This window comes from Oncorhynchus mykiss, chromosome 7 (genome assembly GCF_057628025.1).
Source record: "Oncorhynchus mykiss isolate SJ-2025 chromosome 7, ASM5762802v1, whole genome shotgun sequence".
Taxonomy (NCBI): domain Eukaryota; kingdom Metazoa; phylum Chordata; class Actinopteri; order Salmoniformes; family Salmonidae; genus Oncorhynchus; species Oncorhynchus mykiss.
The window spans coordinates 8,974,692-8,988,814 of record NC_143028.1 but is presented as its reverse complement, the minus strand read 5'-3'; the positions used below and the strand labels follow the sequence as shown (position 1 = coordinate 8,988,814).

Sequence of the window (14,123 nt, the reverse complement as noted above, 5' to 3'; positions counted from 1 at the left end):
GTCCAGATAAAATAACCATCCAAATGTATAAATTAATAAATAAATACATGAGCATACACAAATAAATATCTAGTCAGATGTATGAATTAATACATGAATACATGACCATATTTATTCCCAATCTCCATAGCAACACACTCACTGGCCCCAGACGACGTGAGAGAGAAAATATCATTCTATTTTAATTAGACTGCCGTTTTCCATCGCCCATTTTGAAAATATGAAATATTCTATGCATTAACATTTACAAATGTCAATCCCATTCAATATCATAGAACAATTTGCAAGTCATACAATGTAGGAAGCACATCAAGTGATGCAATATAAGACAAAAACCACAAGAGTTTTGCGGTCTTTGGAATCCTTAACCCAGCAAGGGAGTACTGTGTACACATTGTAGCAGAGCCAAAGTAGGAAAGTAGAGTGGAGAATCATTTCCCAAACTGCAGGATACTTTAGAGGACACGGACTATTGATTTCAACCCAACAGACTTGGCAAAGGCAGGAAGCAACAGGAGAGTTGCACTCTGAGGTTTTCTCCAGCATTCCTGGGTAAGTCTGTCTTCATCTCTCTCTGGGAGTTTGGTTTTAATATGTGTCCAGATGATAATCAGTCCATCAGTATTCAACCTTACACACACATCTTCTTAACATATCGTAGGTCCGGTTTGAAGTTTGATCTAACCCTCACCAGAGGAAGTTGTTCTGGGATAAATATTTGGCTGGCCATTTGAACTAGAAGAAAGACTAGTCTGTTGAAGAATCTGCCCGGGGTCAACAGAACAAAAGACGCATTGGAAATGTTTGACCAGTTCACATATTCAGATTCCAGTCATCATTGTTGTTTCACTAAACATGTTTCATTTTGCTTCCCTGAAATAAAGAAGTGTGCTTTCCTCTCCAGTCTCAGATGTTTTCATCTTGATAGAAACTGTGAGCTGAAGCCAATCTGTTTGTTATTTTTAACCAAATACTCTAAATAGCTTTACAGTGAGCTGGTTTGGGGTACATGGCTACACTGGACAAGTTAAAATGAGATCTTTCAACAAAATGCAACAACATAAAAAAATGCCTCCACTCAGCGAACAAACACTAGCCAATGAGCCTTTAGGACCACAACTCAGAACAATAGTCTCCTTTAGACTTTTGAGTTTGAATCCGTTTACATGGCAACAGGTAGTGCTTTTCAATAGAGGGCCAATATGCCTGCATGGGAGTTCATCTGCTCCTCTAGATCAGAGAGTTTCAGTGGGGCTCAAGGAGAACATTGGGATAAGAGAGGGACCGCTTTTGTTGATGCGCAGCAATAACTTATAGTGATCCTCCATCTGCCTGTGTGATGGACGTTCGAGGGCCACTTGTGAAAGTGTGTGTGTGTGTGTGTGTGTGTGGGGGGGGGGGACATAGTGAAGGGAGGAAGGGGGGGGGGGGTGTCAAAACCATGACCGTTGGAGTGTGTTCCAATGCACTGCATTAGAAAATAAACAAATCAGAAACAATTAAGAGTGATCTTCTGATCGAATATTCAACGACGAGCGGAGCTAAGCAACCCTTCCGTGACAAGCCATCACGCCACCTCCCGTCTATTTGACCATGTCCCGAACACACGGAGATGTGTCTGCCACTTACATCAAATTAGTCATTAGCAAATTGAATCAACAATTAGAGCAAACGAGCTACATGGCATTATCGTCAGTTCAGTCATTTTTGTCATCTCGTCACTAAAACAACTCCAAGAGTACTTTTGTTTCCCCCAGTTCTCTCCGAACCGCTCAGCTGAATGTCAAGGCTGCTGCTCAGGGCGTCAACCCCGTCGTACGCTTCGGTCATCTCCGACTACCAGCTGGGGTAAGCGTTGTTTTCGCCAAGCTAAATTTGTTTTGTTTACTCTGATGGCTCTGATGGTTGTCCCCCTCTCTCTCTCGCTCTACTTCATGTGTATTGACGGTTCTCACTCCATGCCTCTCAGTTGGGCATGTCAAAAACCATCGCTGGCGGAAACAGAAGTATCCAAATTATGCAAATGTGGGTTCCACTGATAGGAATGTTCTGTTTTAGAAATGACATCCCCTTGTCAGGAGTCAAATTATATTTGGGTAACGTCAGAGGAATTGTCACCAAGATTTGAATTTGGGTGCCTTCAACGCCATTTTCGATTTAGTCACTGATGAAAAAAAAGGCATGTTTATTTCTCTAAAGAGGGAGCATCATTGTGTTGTCATGAATGTTATTTAACTCAACGGTGTTGCAGAAGCATTTCTTGGGTGAATTTTTTTAATAATAAAATAAAATGTTTAGCATCTGAATAAATGCATTTCAATTTCATGGTTTTTAATCAAATATGATAAGCAGCAGCAGTTAGTGTATATTCCTTAAGATTTTCCGCTTGCTAAGATATCAGTCACAAAGAAACATGACAGGTCTTCCTCCAAGGAGATATTAATAATCATGTTCAATTAAGTCACCAAGAAACACAATGCACAATTAAGAAGTAAACTTCATAAGAATAATTGCCTTAAGTATGTCTGAAGGAAAAAGATAAGGTTTAGTCTTTTGAGGGAAATAATAACCAACAACCCATTGATATATAGGAATAGTCAAATGTTACTTATTTGCTCTTCTACATAATTTCTGCACGGAGTAAAAAGTACCATTAAAAAATAAATATAAATTCAGATTTTTCTGAAATGTCAAATTTGACTTACTTTTACTGGCAAAATTGTCAAAGAATACAGATGGACCTTCCCTATACAACGGGCCACATTGTTCTGACTCACAATGATTATGTGGCGTGATCAAATAATGGATCATGTGTTCATGTGTTCACCCTCTAAAATGCCTCCAAACCAAAAGAGTATTATCTCTATCCCACTTAACTGTCTTCAACAAGGTGGATCCTTGAAACAATCCCATGCTTACAATGGAAACACCCATAGATCAAAGTGACAAGGAAAACTCCTTTCAATTTCTGTCTGGATTGGTTACAAGTGGCTCCATAGCTCCATATCTTCCATCACTATTACTGGAATAAAACCTGGAATAAAAACGTGGAGTGCCTCAAACCTCTGACAGTAACAAATACAAATGGAGCCAACAACCTCCCTATGAATTTTTTTTGTCAGGCTCATTATAATATTCATGAATTTTTCTACAAGCTCAGTTCAGCAGTTTTGATTAAGCATTAATTAGCAGCCGGAGGGGAAACCAAACAAAAATAAAGGAGCTGAATCGCTAATTAAGGTGGTTGGTGGTTGGGATGTGGGGCAGACTGTGATGCCACTAACGGCTTGGTGTTGAGGAGCAGGAGCCCGGCCAGGCCTGCTGAAGGTGTGGGTGGAGGGATCACCTAGTACCAACTCAAAACCCCCACTGTTTGTAACATACCTCACACCCTCAACACCTCAGTAGTAATCAATCCAATACCACACTGATCATAGCCACATCAAAACCCACCATAGGAACCTGAGCACTGGAGCAACTGCCCCCCACTTTCAAAATAAGGGTTTTGCACCCCCACTTTTTTTGCCAGAAAATGATCATGATCTATTGGGTCATTTGTCATGTTCAATGATTAGTAATGTGTTGAGCTAGTCTTTCTTAAAATTGATGTCCATTTTTCAATATGATATAATAATGAACAGATTGCATTTTGCACCCCCTCCCCATTACCTCAAGATAAATGGTTTTGACCACTGGAACGTTTTGCGTCCAGGTGCCACTGTTTTGGTTCAGTGCTGTTATAAAACACTAGTTAAAATGAATAGGCACCAGCAAAATAAAATGTTTTATTCATTTTGTTGTGCTGTTACATTTGTATAGTTGTTTCATGTCTGATGCACTCAGGGTGTCGTTACATATAATTTTAGTGCCGTGCACCACGAGCAAATTCATTGTATCATTTCACTTCGCCTGTAAGAATCATGATGATCTTGGTAGCCTGGTATGTCTGGTTAAGCTTCGTTGTTTAGCAGCCTCTGACTCCGAGTAGCCTGCCCTTCCATCAGCCTAGCAAAAGCTGCACCTTAGCAGAAAACTGCACGTCCGGTTGCTCAATGCTGTCAATGTGTAGCTCGCAAGTAGATACTGAGAAATAATTAGTAGATATTACATGTTTAAATCTGTGAAATAATTTTACAGGCATTACACACCATTCTGCATTTTGGCATTACACACCATCTACAGTGTTTTTCCAGCATCAATCGGTTAAATCACATTGCTAAAATGTTTTCACTCAGTTACAAACGTTACAGTCCTTGCCTGGCCCCACATGCGAGTGCACTGTGGCCGCTTCGTGATTACAATGTAGCCAAGCTGGTTCTGGATGCACCTACGCACAAAATGCACACGATAAAACAGCTCTGCTCGGCAAGGTAATTAGTATCGAGCAAATACGCAATTTCTACCCTCGTTGCATCAAATATGTATGCTGCTGGGACAAGTACATTTTCAACATGTTCATGGTGACATTGATGTGACAGCGCTTCAAACAATGGCGCCAAAAAAAAGTCAATAGAAAAGGGGAAAGCAGAACGGTCAAGTAATGTGCTTGCGGACTATACTTTTGTTATTCCTCATACTTTTCATGATTATTCTGTTTCTTCACGATTTGTTGTGGAATATGTAGGCTACTCACTGTGGTTGTTGCTCAAAATGACACTTTAAAACAGAATGTCAAATTACAAATTGATATTAGCCTAGTCCTGCAGACTACAGATTTGTTCAAATGTAAAACCCTTTTATTTTCTCTCATCTTAAAAAGGCAAGATTCTCAAAGTAGTCAACTGTCAAATGTTTTTGTTGTTCAAAATGTGTGGTTTTAAGAACCAAAAAGCAAATGACATTATGTTTGCAGTGTTCTTTGTTTTTATTAATCAAATTAGGCCTACACAATAACAAAACATGCAGGCTGTATATGACTATAAAGTAGCTCTTATGAAAGAAAAGGATGTAGACCCCTGCTCTAGCCCAAACCGTTCAAATATTACCCATATTACTGAACTACATTTTATTATTTTTATTGCAGATTTGGGGCAGATTTGACCCCCCCCCCCCCCCCCCCCCCCCACACACACACACACACACACTAAAAGAGTAATTAAAAACACTATTTTCCTATATAATTTCTTGTGATAAAACCTAAGTGTCTTCTGTCCATAAATATGGATTTTGCCTGTTAAGAAAGAGTGTAGAATTGTTGGAAATTTGCTTTAAAATTTCGAAAAAGTAATCTGGGGGAGGTCCCCCAGAACCCATGCTGTGCTACAGTATAGTGAGGAGTGTTTAGGTTGAGGACAGAGTGATGTGTGTTGTGGAAATAAACTGGGGGATATAGCTACAGTCCCAGATAGACTCATTGTTTGGTGTAGGGGAACAAATACAGCTGTGGGGATGCAAGGATATCTGGGCCATTCTGTCTAATGATGGACACATCTTCTAGTCACTAACTATTGAAGCATTGACACACATTTTAATCCTGGGAGCTTGACTAGACATTTGAGTGTCAGGCGAACATGTGTTTTCACTAGGGCTTTCAAACGATAAAACATTTCATCAGGTTAATCGCAGGATTTGCTGTGATTAATCGCAATTAATGTTAAATTCAGAATTTGCTCAAATTGAGCTGTAATATAATATGGTTTTATACAAAGAAAACATTACAAGAACATTGACGTCTTGATTTTGTCCAAAGTAACGACAACCAAAATCAGGTCAATTGATAAAGTTTTTATACATTTTTTAAATCACGAAAGCTGTGATGGAAACAGGAAGTGTTGGTGCAATTGTATAAATGCTGACAGATATTTTGTCCGTTCGACATGGTGGGATCTTTTTGTGTCGGTAAAATGTATTATGCGAGAATTGGCGGTGAAAATGCCTCTATGTGCAAAAATGTATATAATAGCCATCATATCAAAGTAAACTTGAAGTCACGTGATGATAGGGTGTGTGGTCCTCCACTAGGATTCGAGAAACCATGCAGTTTATTAGGCTACAGATTAAATAAATGATGAACTTCACAGGGTGGTGAAAGTGCACGGTGATGAGCTTGATGTTTCAGTCCCTTCCAATAAATATCATGGGTCTTATTCTGGTGACAAGATGGTAAATACATGACTGCTGTTTGACAAAAAAGAAAAATTTCTCTCTTCTCCAGAATAATGTCATCATGTAGACTAGCCGACCCACATTGACTCAGAGCTGTTAGCTAGAGTGCACATGTTAAGACCAGAGTAGGCACATTGTCTACTTAACATCATGTAGACTAGCCGACCCACACTAACTCAGAGCTGTTAGCTAGAGTGCACATGTTAAGACCAGAGTAGGCACATTGTCTACTTAACATCATGTAGACTAGCCGACCCACACTGACTCAGAGCTGTTAGCTAGAGTGCACATGTTAAGACCAGAGTAGGCACATTGTCTACTTAACATCATGTAGACTAGCCGACCCACACTGACTCAGAGCTGTTAGCTAGAGTGCACATGTTAAGACCAGAGTAGGCACATTGTCTACTTAACATCATGTAGACTAGCCAACCCACACTGACTCAGAGCTGTTAGCTAGAGTGCACATGTTAAGACCAGAGTAGGCACATTGTCTACTTAACATCATGTAGACTAGCCGACCCACACTAACTCAGAGCTGTTAGCTAGAGTGCACATGTTAAGACCAGAGTAGGCACATTGTCTACTTAACATCATGTAGACTAGCCGACCCACACTGACTCAGAGCTGTTAGCTAGAGTGCACATGTTAAGACCAGAGTAGGCACATTGTCTACTTAACATCATGTAGACTAGCCGACCCACACTAACTCAGAGCTGTTAGCTAGAGTGCACATGTTAAGACCAGAGTAGGCACATTGTCTACTTAACATCATGTAGACTAGCCGACCCACACTGACTCAGAGCTGTTAGCTAGAGTGCACATGTTAAGACCAGAGTAGGCACATTGTCTACTTAACATCATGTAGACTAGCCGACCCACACTGACTCAGAGCTGTTAGCTAGAGTGCACATGTTAAGACCAGAGTAGGCACATTGTCTACTTAACATCATGTAGACTAGCCGACCCACACTGACTCAGAGCTGTTAGCTAGAGTGCACATGTTAAGACCAGAGTAGGCACATTGTCTACTTAACATCATGTAGACTAGCCGACCCACACTGACTCAGAGCTGTTAGCTAGAGTGCACATGTCAAGACCAGAGTAGGCACATTGTCTACTTAACATCATGTAGACTAGCCGACCCACACTAACTCAGAGCTGTTAGCTAGAGTGCACATGTTAAGACCAGAGTAGGCACATTGTCTACTTAACATCATGTAGACTAGCCGACCCACACTAACTCAGAGCTGTTAGCTAGAGTGCACATGTTAAGACCAGAGTAGGCACATTGTCTACTTAACATCATGTAGACTAGCCGACCCACACTGACTCAGAGCTGTTAGCTAGAGTGCACATGTTAAGACCAGAGTAGGCACATTGTCTACTTAACATCATGTAGACTAGCCGACCCACACTAACTCAGAGCTGTTAGCTAGAGTGCACATGTTAAGACCAGAGTAGGCACATTGTCTACTTAACATCATGTAGACTAGCCGACCCACACTAACTCAGAGCTGTTAGCTAGAGTGCACATGTTAAGACCAGAGTAGGCACATTGTCTACTTAACATCATATAGACTAGCCGACCCACACTGACTCAGAGCTGTTAGCTAGAGTGCACATGTTAAGACCAGAGTAGGCACATTGTCTACTTAACATCATGTAGACTAGCCGACCCACACTGACTCAGAGCTGTTAGCTAGAGTGCACATGTTAAGACCAGAGTAGGCACATTGTCTACTTAACACAACCGCTTTTGTGCCAAAACTATCAGTCGTTTAAAAAGCGATGGAAACATATTGAACTTTAGATTTTTATTCAGTACATGAAATCTAAAGCGAAAAAGTACATATTGTGCACTGCATCATCACACACGGATTTTTATGCGATTAGAGAAAAAAAATGTGTACCAATTTTTCTTAAGCTAACTTGAGTTAAGTGATTAACTCTGACAACCCTAGTTTTCACCAAAGCAGGTTTTAAAAGAACCACACGTATGGTCATGGATAGGTTTGAAAAGGAAGGGTATATTACTGGAAACTTTTTACCAGAATTTTGGTAATTTTCAAGCTATTTTAGTAATTTTATCAGATGACATCTAGTGGCATTTTTGGGTACTTCAGATTCTCACAGGTGTCTGTCATTATCTCTGGTCCTCTGTGTGGCCTTATCACACGTAAAATAAAAAATTATCAAAGATTATTCTTCAAATGAAACATGGCATGACAAAGCTGTAAAACATCCTAAATATAAACCATCAATTTAGTGAATACCATTAGTGTTAAATATGAGGGTTTCAGCTGAAATATCCTTTATATATTTTTGACTAAATTATATGTATTTAACTACGTCAATATGTCTTTGTTGTAAATGTGTTGTGGCCAAACTAGTGGTAGTTGCGAAAAAATACAATAGTTGGAAGAGTTGCAGAGTTAATTGAAAATAATGCCATTGTTGATTATGCTTTTTAAATTAATTAGGCTATTTTCTCTTGAACCATATGGTCTATCCATTATATGAACAAAAAAATTAACAATACAAACTATATGTGAATATATAAATTTAAGTTATTCAAGAAAAAATTACCAAAGTGACCATAGATTACCTGTTAATTACCAAAATGGTAACTTTAGTAAATTACCAGTAGCTTTGCAACCCTAGTCATGGGAAAAAGTATTGGTCTGTAATTCAGTCTGTTAATCTCTACATCTGATTCAACTGAGCTGAGATCACTACATATAGTGAATTAATGACTGATTGCTTAAAATACTCCCTTTTTACCCTACTTAAGAGAATGTGCCACCCAAGATTTACATATATGTCAATATAAAAAAAGTTTGTATCGCTATTGTATTCAACAACAAGTCAGAGACAAAACATATTACAGAATTATGTATAATTTATATTGTATTTATACTGTACTTCTGTGTTCATAATGGTAATGACATTTGCCTAAAGGATTACACTAATATAGGTCATCATTAATAGGAAGCAAGAGCACAACATTGTATATGTATGACTGTTCTAAAAATGAATATATTTGTCAAATCTAAATAAAATGCATGCTTCTGAATGTAGCATACCATTTTAATTCATCACTGTCATTCCACAACATATCAGAAGTAGAAGTTAAACCATACGAATTGCTACGTCCATTATTCATTCACTCGTTTCCTAAAACAATGACATGTAGCATAACAAAACGACAATAGACCAATTCCCAAAAATGATATACATAATAAAAATCTATTTTTTTCTTCACAAAAATAACTCATACACATTTCTAAAGAAAAGCTAGAACTGGCAAACAGGGAAAAGCTAGAACTGGACAGATAAACCCAGCTGGCAAACAGGGAAAAGCTAGAACTGGACAGATAAACCCAGCTGGCAAACAGGGAAAAGCTAGAACTGGACAGATAAACCCAGCTGGCAAACAGGGAAAAGCACGAAGCAGCTTCTATTTGTTTTGTCTGTTTGGTGAAGGCTTTGTGGTCTCCTCTCCCAGTAAGACATGGATAAAGAGTACATGGAGAAAATAAATGATACTGTTACAGAGGCGTTATCCCTAAGCCCCGGTATCATATTTGAATTGTATTGGTGAATTGTAATCAGGTATTTTAGCTTAGCAAAGCTGGGGCCCCACTGTTGAATGCCTGCCATCTGTTTGGAGCCAAGTCTGACAGACACTGGGGGCTTCCAGTGGGGTAGGAGGGGGGAGAGCAGCCGCCATTCTCTTTCTAGAAATCCCCATGACTTTTTTCAGAATCACTAAATCTACACATTGTAATGTAAGCCCACAGACTGTAAAGCCAGAGCAAACAGTGTGTGTCCAGCTATAGGGATCTAGCCTCTCCAATGATAACAGTGTGTGTCCAGCTATAGGGGTACAGTCTCTCCAACGATAACAGTGTCCAGCTATAGGGGTCCAGCCTCTCCAACGATAACAGTGTGTGTCCAGCTATAGGGGTCCAGCCTCTCCAACGATAACAGTGTGTGTCCAGCTATAGGGGTCCAGCCTCCCCAACGATAACAGTGTGTGTCCAGCTATAGGGATCCAGCCTCTCCAACGATAACAGTGTCCAGCTATAGGGGTCCAGCCTCTCCAACGATAACAGTGTGTCCAGCTATAGGGATCCAGCCTCCCCAACGATAACAGTGTGTGTCCAGCTATAGGGATCCAGCCTCTCCAACGATAACAGTGTGTGTCCAGCTATAGGGGTCCAGCCTCCCCAACGATAACAGTGTGTGTCCAGCTATAGGGATCCAGCCTCTCCAACGATAACAGTGTGTGTCCAGCTATAGGGGTCCAGCCTCCCCAACGATAACAGTGTGTGTCCAGCTATAGGGATCTAGCCTCTCCAACGATAACAGTGTGTGTCCAGCTATAGGGGTCCAGCCTCTCCAACGATAACAGTGTGTGTCCAGCTATAGGGGCCCAGCCTCTCCAACGATAACAGTGTGTGTCCAGCTATAGGGGCCCAGTCTCTCCAACGATAACAGTGTGTGTCCAGCTATAGGGGTCCAGCCTCCCCAACGATAACAGTGTGTGTCCAGCTATAGGGATCTAGCCTCCCCAACGATAACAGTGTGTGTCCAGCTATAGGGGTACAGCCTCTCCAACGATAACAGTGTGTGTCCAGCTATAGGGGTCCAGCCTCTCCAACAATAACAGTGTGTGTCCAGCTATAGGGGTCCAGACTCCCCACTCTATAACAGTGTGTCCAGCTATAGGGGTCCAGCCTCTCCAACAATAACAGTGTGTGTCCAGCTATAGGGATCTAGCCTCTCCAACGATAACAGTGTGTGTCCAGCTATAGGGGTCCAGCCTCTCCAACGATAACAGTGTGTGTCCAGCTATAGGGATCCAGCCTCTCCAACGATAACAGTGTGTGTCCAGCTATAGGGATCCAGCCTCGCCAACGATAACCGTGTGTGTCCAGCTATAGGGATCCAGCCTCTCCAACGATAACAGTGTGTGTCCAGCTATAGGGATCCAGCCTCTCCAACGATAACAGTGTGTGTCCAGCTATAGGGATCCAGCCTCGCCAACGATAACCGTGTGTGTCCAGCTATAGGGGTCCAGCCTCTCCAACGATAACAGTGTGTGTCCAGCTATAGGGGTCCAGCCTCTCCAACGATAACAGTGTCCAGCTATAGGGGTCCAGCCTCCCCAACGATAACAGTGTGTGTCCAGCTATAGGGGTCCAGCCTCTCCAACGATAACAGTGTGTGTCCAGCTATAGGGGTCCAGCCTCCCCAACGATAACAGTGTGTGTCCAGCTATAGGGGTCCAGCCTCTCCAACGATAACAGTGTGTGTCCAGCTATAGGGATCCAGCCTCTCCAACGATAACCGTGTGTGTCCAGCTATAGGGGTCCAGCCTCTCCAACGATAACAGTGTCCAGCTATAGGGGTCCAGCCTCCCCAACGATAACAGTGTGTGTCCAGCTATAGGGACCCAGCCTCTCCAACGATAACAGTGTGTGTCCAGCTATAGGGGTCCAGACTCCCCACTCTATAACAGTGTGTCCAGCTATAGGGATCCAGCCTCTCCAACGATAACAGTGTGTGTCCAGCTATAGGGGTCCAGCCTCTCCAACGATAACAGTGTGTGTCCAGCTATAGGGGTCCAGCCTCTCCAACGATAACAGTGTGTGTCCAGCTATAGGAGTCCAGCCCCTCCAACGATAACAGTGTGTGTCCAGCTATAGGAGTCCAGCCCCTCCAACGATAACAGTGTGTGTCCAGCTATAGGGGTCCAGCCTCTCCAACGATAACAGTGTGTGTCCAGCTATAGGGATCCAGCCTCTCCAACGATAACAGTGTGTCCAGCTATAGGGATCCAGCCTCTCCAACGATAACAGTGTGTGTCCAGCTATAGGGGTACAGCCTCTCCAACGATAACAGTGTGTGTCCAGCTATAGGGGTCCAGCCTCTCCAACGATAACAGTGTGTGTCCAGCTATAGGGATCCAGCCTCTCCAACGATAACAGTGTGTCCAGCTATAGGGATCCAGCCTCTCCAACGATAACAGTGTGTTTCCAGCTATAGGGGTACAGCCTCTCCAACGATAACAATGTGTGTCCAGCTATAGGGATCCAGCCTCTCCAACGATAACAGTGTGTGTCCAGCTATAGGGATCCAGCCTCTCCAACGATAACCGTGTGTGTCCAGCTATAGGGGTACAGTCTCTCCAACGATAACAGTGTGTGTCCAGCTATAGGGATCCAGCCTCTCCAACGATAACAGTGTGTGTCCAGCTATAGGAGTCCAGCCCCTCCAACGATAACAGTGTGTGTCCAGCTATAGGGGTCCAGCCTCCCCAACGATAACCGTGTGTGTCCAGCTATAGGGGTCCAGCCTCCCCAACGATAACAATGTGTGTCCAGCTATAGGGGTCCAGCCTCTCCAACAATAACAGTGTGTGTCCAGCTATAGGGGTCCAGCCTCCCCAACGATAACAGTGTGTGTCCAGCTATAGGGGTCCAGCCTCCCCAACGATAACCGTGTGTGTCCAGCTATAGGGGTCCAGCCTCTCCAACGATAACAGTGTGTGTCCAGCTATAGGGGTCCAGCCTCTCCAACGATAACAGTGTGTGTCCACTGGGTCGGGATCCCCCAAAAGTTTACAGTCATCTATAGTGAATAAGAATTTTAATAATAATCATTATCCCACTAAGTACTAGCGCCCACTTACAATAAACAATGATATTATACAATACTCCACAATAATGAACACCACCACTTTTAGTTGGTAACATTTTTATTGTTGTTCTGTCCACTGTTTTCTCTCAGTAACAGACATTTATGTGCAGCGAGGGGCCACGGACTCATCAGAACCAGAGCTGACCCCTGACCTGCCCTGTCTGATGACACTCTCGTTTGCATTGACGACCCTCCACAGCAGCGAGTTCTGTCCTCGTTCCCGTCCCTCTCGGCTGAACTGAAGCACTTCTCTCTGTTGGAGCCGCAGCTCAAGTGCCCTCCACCTACTTCACTGACCGACCAACCGCTTTTCGAGTGACCAACTGCCACCGCTGTACGACCATTGCCTCCACAGAAGACCACAGGCTACAGTGGCCTTTCAGGCCAAACTGTTTGTTGTTTTGCTGTTCTGTTGTCTGCCATGTTCCCAGGAAAGAGCAGGAGGGATGAATCATAGTGTTGTCCTATACTGATCTGGGGTTTTCACTGGCTCAGAATTCTCTGGAAAAGTTTAGCTGCAAATCGATTATAAGTGTGTAAAGAGATTTCACAATGAGCCAGTTCTCTACAATTGGTTGTCGGTTCACCCTGTTTCTTATTAAATTTCTCTGTCTTTTGTTCTACGGGGGAATTATACACACAAATGGAGTCTTTGGTCACTCTGGGTCTTGTGGGTCAAACCGGGAGGCACCAAAGTATAACAACAACAAGAATCTGACAACGGGTGTCGTGACAATCAACAAGGAGGAAGAATCTCAATTTATTTTCCCCTCATCTACCGATCACAATCCATTAGCACAAGTTAGGGTTAAAACAAACTGCTATTCAGAGATAATTAGGAGCTGGTTTTGTGTTGGCCAGGGTCGCGTGGGGAGGGGGGGGGGTCAGGCCGACACCAAGGGTCTGCAGCTGGGGCAAGTGAAGTGTGACACGGGGTACCCGAGCCGCCCGCTACCAAGCCCCCTCATCCCAGCCACAACCCCCCCAAACCCTCCTCAACCCCCATATCCCCATCATCACCTGCTGTGAGGGGAGCTGCTCCAAATTAAACAAATTATTTCAACCCTCTCTCTGCTCTATTCTCTCTTTCAGAGGGGCCTGTGCCACAGCAAACCTCTGCTCAATGATTCCACCTAAGGCTGAGGACTAACAAGGCTAGGAGGGAAGGAGGGAAGGAGGAAGGAGGAAGGAGGAGGAAAATGTGCACTAAATTGGCGAAGGTTTGTATTTCATTAATCAACACGTTCCTGCTAGCTCAAGCTTCCTATCTTCACATTCGGAAAGGAGTGAAATATTTGCCGTGGTGACAG

At 42.8% G+C, this 14,123-nt stretch overlaps 1 long non-coding RNA gene across 1 annotated transcript; it reads left to right on the top strand.

Annotated features, from left to right (window-relative positions):
• The first annotated feature begins 296 nt into the window (after window positions 1–296).
• LOC149982230 (uncharacterized) lies at window positions 297–898 on the top strand. The gene is made up of 2 exons (XR_016497512.1): window positions 297–552; window positions 662–898. It is a non-coding gene; the product is annotated as an uncharacterized LOC149982230 (long non-coding RNA).
• Window positions 899–14,123: the final 13,225 nt, after the last annotated feature.